Below are 7755 nucleotides of genomic sequence, written 5' to 3'. Positions count from 1 at the left end.
ATAAGCATCTGTTGTTCAGAAACTCATCATAAAAAGTTTGTGTTTTGGCATTTGGAATTTCAAATATATGAAAATGACACATCACCAATTTGCTATTACCAACCACTGCGAAATTTGAAGGTTGAATTTGTTGAACCTATAGCCGTATCAATGCCATTGGTCACTCACAAGTCTGAACTCTTAATGACCTGTAAACAGAGCTGAAAGGTTGCAAGCTTGCCAACTAACAATAAATTGAACTTACTGACCTCTGATGAAGAAAAGGTAAACTTGCTGTTTGCCTACAAGGGAGATCTATTCAGTTAACCTTTGAATGACACAAGTTGGAACTACATGTGTCCATTTACACGCAAATTTTTAAAGATCAATAAGTAGTGTACTATAAATGTATTATCTTTTCCTTGTGGTTTTCTTTCTTTTTAAGATTTTATTTTTAAGTAATCTCTACACCCAACCTGGGGCTTGAACTCACAACCCCAAGATCAAGAGTCATATCTTCTTCCAACTGAACTAGCCACATGCTGGCTTAAGTTGTCTTGATAGTTTTCTTAATAGTTTTATATTAAAACTATTTTAATATAAAATAATTTTAATAATTTTCTTAACTATAAAACTTTATAGTTTTCTTATTTTTTCTCTAACTTATTTTATTGTAAGATTATAGCATATAGTATGTATAACATAAAAATATGTGCTAATCAACTAATGTCTTTTCATTTAAATTCAAGTAACATATAATGTACTATTGGTTTCAGAGGTAGAGGTCAGTGATTCGTTTTTTTGTTTGTTTGTTTTTTGTTTTTTTTTGAGGTCAGTGATTCTTATAATATCCAGTGCTCATTGCATCATGTGCCCTCCTTACTGCCCATCACCCAGCTAGCTACCCCATCCCCCCACCCCCTCTGTTTATGTTAACAGTAAAGCTTCTTGTCAACAGTGGGCTATTAGCCATTATATTTTTTAGGGAGTCAAAAGTTATATACAGATTTTTAACTGCAAGGGTCAGTGCCCCTAACCCCTAGATTGTCAAAGGTCAGCTGTGCTTGTGAAGATACTGTTTGCTTAAGAAAGTCCAAGTTGATCTTGCATAAGGTTTTGAGAAGCTTGGCTTTCAGGGATTGGTGGGCTTTCAGAAGCAGGAGTGTGTAGAGACAGAAGGATGTTCAGTTGCATTAGTGTGGTCATTGGAGGAAGGCTGTTGTTGACCAGCTAACCATGACCTTCAGGAGCATGGTTCCCGGAGTGAGGTCCTTTCTGAATGGCTCTAGTTGGGAAACTTGGGCTGTCACAGATGGTGGACTTTTGGGATGGAGGAAGGGGGCGGAGGCGAATGGTGGATGGAGGGTGCGGTTATCACTGAATGGCTTTCAGGAGCTGCTCTTGATTTGCTCATTTTTTAGACACTTGGAATCAGGTTGTTTTCAGCTGGCTGCTTTCCAGAAGGAGGGCCAGAGGAGGGAGGCTCTGGCTGTTTCGCTGGTTTTCTGAGCATGTGTATTGATACAAAGTTAACTTGAATTAACAGTGCTTACTTGTTCACAGTTTGGGAAGTCTTTCCTTGAGTATGAAAAATAAATACTTTTAATTCCGGGGTATGGTTTTTCAGTTGGTTTTGCTATGGGAGTGATGGAAGCACCAATTACTGGGGCAGAAAAATAGCTCTAACTATTGAATTTTGTAATTTCTTAAATAAAGCTGAATACAGGGCACTTAAGGTATCATGACAAATATAGGACACAGGACAACATAATTAAGTATGGGGCATGTCCTATGTATATAGGATAACCAGCAACCCCACCTAAAAATAATATTCTAGCTCTAACAAACACAAAGCAGTTTACATAACAGTAAAAAGACTTGCTTTCCAAAATTTAAGAAATTTAAAAAATATATCATCTGAATGGTCTGGGTGTCTTTAAAAACATTAATTATATTGAGCTTTTGCCTTTTTTCCCCCCTCTATCTCTCTCATTTAATCTCCCCAAACTATATAGAGACATTTAAGAGCTGTTTTGTAGAAGGAGGTGCTTAGTTTTCCCTTTTGTTGGTGATGGTAGTAATTTCCCACTAAAAGATTCTTAAAATGAGGTCTGACTTTGTGTTTAACCCTTTTGCGTTTGCTTACCTCTTTGCTTTATTCAAGACTCTACCCTCTCTGTGATCACTAAATACCATCAGGCATGTGAATAATGGGTAGTGTTGCTTTTTAAAAAGTAAGAATTTCATATTTCTTTAGAATTTTCTTAAAGTAGCTTATGCAAATCATAAAGCAAAAGCATTTTTAAATAGACTTCAAGAAATCTCTCATAGATCTCTCAATGGAGACCAAATCATAATAATATTGATATAAATGTGCTTTATTTTATTCTATATGTAAATATTCTAGAAGAATAGTTGTGGTTTAAAGGAAGTCTCTTATAATTCATTTTCTGGGACCTAATTATAGTTCCAGGAACCTGCAAGCCCATTCAGCAAAGGCAATGTAGTCAAAGGAGGTCATGGTTATTAATTAGGGAATCTTGGGCAGAACAGCTGTGAAGGTTGGCCTCTCCCCCTTTCCCCACTTACACAAAGCAGTGGCAACAGCTCTTGACCCCCATGATGGACCCTAGGTCTGAAACAGGAGAGCAGTGCCCCACACAACTGCTGACTCACAAGAGGACTCTCACACAGAAGACATGTGTTGGGACATCTCTAGCCACATGTGCTGCCCCACCCCACAATCCCTGGAGGCAAGATGTAGGAAACAGAAGCCAAATGCACAGACATGTATACACAGAACCTCAGATACAGAGTTAAGCACAAAACCGAGAATCACCATTTGAGTAATACTGGGAAACAAAAGCATTAGCCCCAATGAAAAACCAACACTTGGAGAGAAGATTCTAAGATAGTTCTAATGAATATCTTTGTGTAATGTAAGAGGAATACATATATATATACACACACACACACACATATATGTATATATGTATACATATGTACACACATATATATACATATATGTATATATACATATATGTATTTCGTATATAACAAGATATGCAATTATGAAGACAAACAATTCTTAGAAGTTGAGAACATAATCATAGAAAACTTGAAAACTCAGTCAATAAGTTCTATAGAAGAATGGACAGAATTGAAGATTAAATGTTGATAAGAAGATCTAGATGAAGAATTTGCTTATAACTTAGCACATCCCAGAAGTCCTGATGTCTACCTCAGGGGAGGGAAGATGGGAGAGAAGGAAGAGAGGGGCTTGCCAGAGGGAGGAAGGCTCTAAAAAATAAAGTCTTTGAAGAAAGATTTAAGTAAAGAATTGATTAAAATAGTTAAATAAGAAGTCTTTAGTAGATATTAACAAGTATTACTGCATTTTATATATTTATTTACAGACCTCATTGGAACACAACCTGTTACCCCTTCTCAGATAAATACAGTCAGATGACCAGACTTCTGCAGGAGTAACATGTAAATTGAAGCATTTTGAGAGGTATGAGCAGATTCTGTCAAATTGTGCCTCTGTGACTTGTTGAGAGACATTGAAGTCTAAATTCATGTGGGGAATGAAGGCTTTCTTTGAATGGGGAAAATGCACAGGGCACATGAGGTGAGGGGTATGTGTTGTGCGAGAACAGATTCCAGAGCCTTGAGTGCTTACAGATGAAACAGTTATTTCCTCAGCTTTGCCTTTTTGAGTTGATCTCATCCTATACTTCTGTTTGATGAGTTCTAGATATTCTTCTCCTTTCCTTCTTTTTTTAAGAGGATTTTTTAAATTTTAAAGATGTATTTATTTATTTTAGAGAGCGAGAGAGAGCTCAGAGAGAGGGACAGAGGGAGAGGGAAAATGAATTCCAAGCAGGTTGCATGCTTAGCCTGGAGCTCCACGGAGGACTTGATCTCATGACCTCAGCCAAAATCAACAGTTGGACGCTTCACTGACTGAGCCACACAGACACCCCAGGAAAGTAAATTTTTTATACACATTTTAATATCTTGAATTTAGTTCATTGTAGGTGATAGAGGTTTAAGTTATGTGCTTCAGAAATTCAAAGCTTAATTTACAAAAGATGAAGAAAATAGATTATCAGAAATACTGTAATCCTTATACATATTGTAACTCCCCACCTCTCAGGGACAATATTTGTAAGTTAACAGGCATAGTCTTCACATTATTGGTGATACATTCACATTTATTGGGTAAAGTGGTCAGGTAAAACCAGACCCGGCTGTTTCTTGGGGGAAAACAGCTAAAGCTTTGTCTTGTTTTTGTGTTTTAATAAGTAAGCAAATGAGAAAGAGAGAAAAATAATTGAAGAAGAATCCAATTTTGAAAAATCTGATAAAGAGAAAAGGAAAAAGCATAGAAATAAAGTATGGGACTTTGCTATATAGATGAAGGATACTTCCCAAATTATGAGGATATTGCATAATTTTATGACATTAAAATTTTAAATGTGTGTCTTGACAGAAAACAACAGGTATGGTAGAAAAATAGAAAATCTAAATAGACCTGGGTCACCTGGGTGGCTCAGTGGGTTAAAGCCTCTGCCTTCGGCTCAGGTCATGATCCCCAGAGTCCTGGGATTGAGCCCCATATCGGGCTCTCTGCTCCTCGGGGAGCCTGTTTCCTCTCTCTCTCTGCCTGCCTCTCTGCCTACTTGTGATCTCTGTCAAATAAATAAAAATCTTAAAAAAAAAAAAAAAAAAAAAAGAACAGGGCGCCTGGGTGGCTCAGTGGGTTAAGCCTCTGCCTTCAGCTCCGGTCATGATCCCAGGGTCCTGGGATCGAGTCCCACGTCGGGATCTCTGCTCGGCAGGGAGCCTGCTTCCTCCTCTCTCTCTGCCTGCCTCTCTGCCTGCTTGTGATCTCTCTCCCTCTGTCAAATAAATAAATAAAATCCTTTTTAAAAAGAAAAGAAAATCGAAATAGACCAGTATTTATGGGGAAAATAGGAAAAAAATTTCTAGAGCCAAACATTTATCCACAAAAGTGTCACCAAACCACATTATTCTGTGGACAGATTATCCCAAACATTCAAGGAACAGATCATTCAGGTTCTAGAAAGTGACCCAGACATGGATGACCCTCTGGGTCACTTTCATTCTATTGGGCTGAAATACCACCACCACCACCACCACCACCACCAAACAAAACTATAAGCCAGCTTTAATTGGATACCCAGCTGTAAAAAGCACAAATGAAGTATTAGCAAATGAAATGCACCAGTGTATTAGCAAGTAGAGTTTATCTCAGGAATGTAAGGATGGTTCCATATTAGAAGATATATTAATGTTATTTACAAAAATAAGAGATCAGAGAGAATGAATTTTATGATCTTGAGGTGAGAAAGACATCACTTGAGCAAGACTCAAGAAAGGCCGTTTTGGCAAATGCATGGAGTGAGACATATCCTCTTATCCTTTAGAACGGAGTTGATTTTTTTTCCTTCTTTTGGGGGGGGGGGCAATTTGGCTGAATCTATTAACACATTAAATGTGCATACTTCCTGAGTCACTAACTGTACTTACAGGATTCTTATCCTAAAGAAGTTCTAACTGCACAGGTTCTCAAAGATGTATAGTTCAGTGAGGTAACAGTCTGGAAACTTGGACATTTTGATTCAGTTTTTGCAATATCCATTCCATCTCTCTACTATTGAAAGCTACAGAGAAATTTGGGGAAGTGACTCCGGGTCAGTTAGGGTGCCTGAATGGTCTAAGAGTAGTTCCCATTCCCTTGCCATTGATTGGCTTAGAAATGGGCGGGTGGCCCACTCTTAGCCAATTAGATGTGAGGTATCTTTAGAGCCAATTTCTGGGAAAATTCTTTTTCATTCTTAAGAACTAAGGGCAGCAAATCTCTTAACTCCATTTGGCTGTGCAAATAAGGAAGTATGTAATTCTGTCAGTCATTTTATGTGCAGAGGTGAGCCAGACTTGGGATGAAATTGATGCGGAGAATGGCAGGGCAGAGAGATGGAAAGCACCGGCTCCACGATGGCTTTGTTGAGCCAATGCATCAGCAAGAAAGCCTACTTTGTGTCTCAAATTCTGGTTCTGTGAGCTAAGAATTTCTTTACTGTTATAAAGTGGTTTGAGTCAGAGTTTCTATTACCTTCAGCCAAACGTATCCTAACTGACGGAGCATACAATGTAGAATAAGGAGACAGCCAAACAACCTAAATGCTTCTAAGCAGGAGAGTGGTTAAATAAATTATAGTATATTCCTCATCGTGGGATATTAGGCAGTCACTAAAATAAGGGAGATCTGCGTGTATGGATTTGCAGAAGTCTTCAAGATATTAATAAGTGACTGAAGCAAATCTTGAAACAACACCCGTACATAATCCCATTGATGTTTTAAAATTTATATACATGTAAGCATTTGCTTTCAAATGCATAGAAATAGAACTGAAAGGACGCATAACTCTGGAGAAGAAAGTGGGAGTATAGGGGTGGAAATGAAAGACCCCAGGTTTATGTTGTATTTTTCATCTTTATGTATTTTTTAATATTTTACAGTGTGAGAGAAGCCATACATTTATCTTGTGTTTAAGAAAATGCTCTGTTTACCGGCACCCAGGTGGCTCAGTTGGTTAAGCATCTGACTCTTGATTTTCGTTCAGGCCATGATCTCAGGGTCGTGAGATGAGAACCAGCCCTGTGTCAGGTTTCATGATGGATGTGGAGCCTGTCTGGATTCTCTCTCTTCCTCTCCCTCTGCCCTTCCCCACCTCTCAAAAAAAAAAAAAAAAAAAAAAAAAAAGGAAAGGAAAGGAAAATGCATAGTTCTTTGTATTCACTGTATTTGATAATCACTAACGCTTGTCTCCAAGAAAGATTCCATGCTGTTAACTAACTGGAATTTAAATACAAACTTAAAAAGAGTAAGATTCCATGCTTTCTATAAGTACAGGTGTCTGACTGTAAGATCTGTCTTTTCGGTGGCTGTGATCCAAATGGTTAATACTGTAGGCTAAGGAAGATAGGGCCTCCACACCTGTGGACCCTTTCACTGGTCCATAGTGTGAGTGAAACCAGAAAACACTATGAATCAAAATTAACCTGGGAAATGTTCCAGAGCAAGTTGGAAGTGTCTAGCTAACTTTAGGAATAAATGAATTCCAGATTCCTCTGACTATTGGTTCTCTTTACTAATCTCATTGCTAATTAACTAAGAACTACCATTGAGGCTTTTGTGTATGTGACTTTTTTGGTCCCAATTCAGGATACCATGGCCCTGACTGTATCCCTTAGGACATCATAGTTGCTTTGCTATTTTGTAATAGTCTGCTTATATATCTGCTGCTTGCAACATGTCTTATATAAAGAAATTCCCTGCAATAAATCTCATATATGTGATATATAATCTGTTGGTTCTGTTCTCTGGAGGAAACCCAACTAACACCCATGTGTATGATGTGATACATGTATGTATGTGATACAAGCATGATGTAACTCAATGTTAAGCAAAACAAAGGTGGAATTGCAGTTTAGTGTTGGCAGAAATAGTAAATAGGTAAGCAGTATGTATTTTCAAGTGGTGTGTACCAAGAAGGAAAACAGACAGGTTATTGAGTGGAAATTATAGAAAGGACCTAATTTAATAAACCAAGTGGTCAGGGATGGCCTCTCTAGGGAGGTGATGTATAGGGAGAAGTGTGAAACGGCATCAGCCTCGAAAAATGCAGAGAGGGTCATAGGCAGAGGGAATAAACAGTATGTGCAAAGTCCCTGGGAGCAGATGAG

Source organism: Lontra canadensis, unplaced genomic scaffold (assembly GCF_010015895.1).
Source record: "Lontra canadensis isolate GAN:19392208 unplaced genomic scaffold, GSC_riverotter_1.0 scaffold126, whole genome shotgun sequence".
NCBI lineage: Eukaryota > Metazoa > Chordata > Mammalia > Carnivora > Mustelidae > Lontra > Lontra canadensis.
This window is presented reverse-complemented; position numbering follows the sequence as displayed.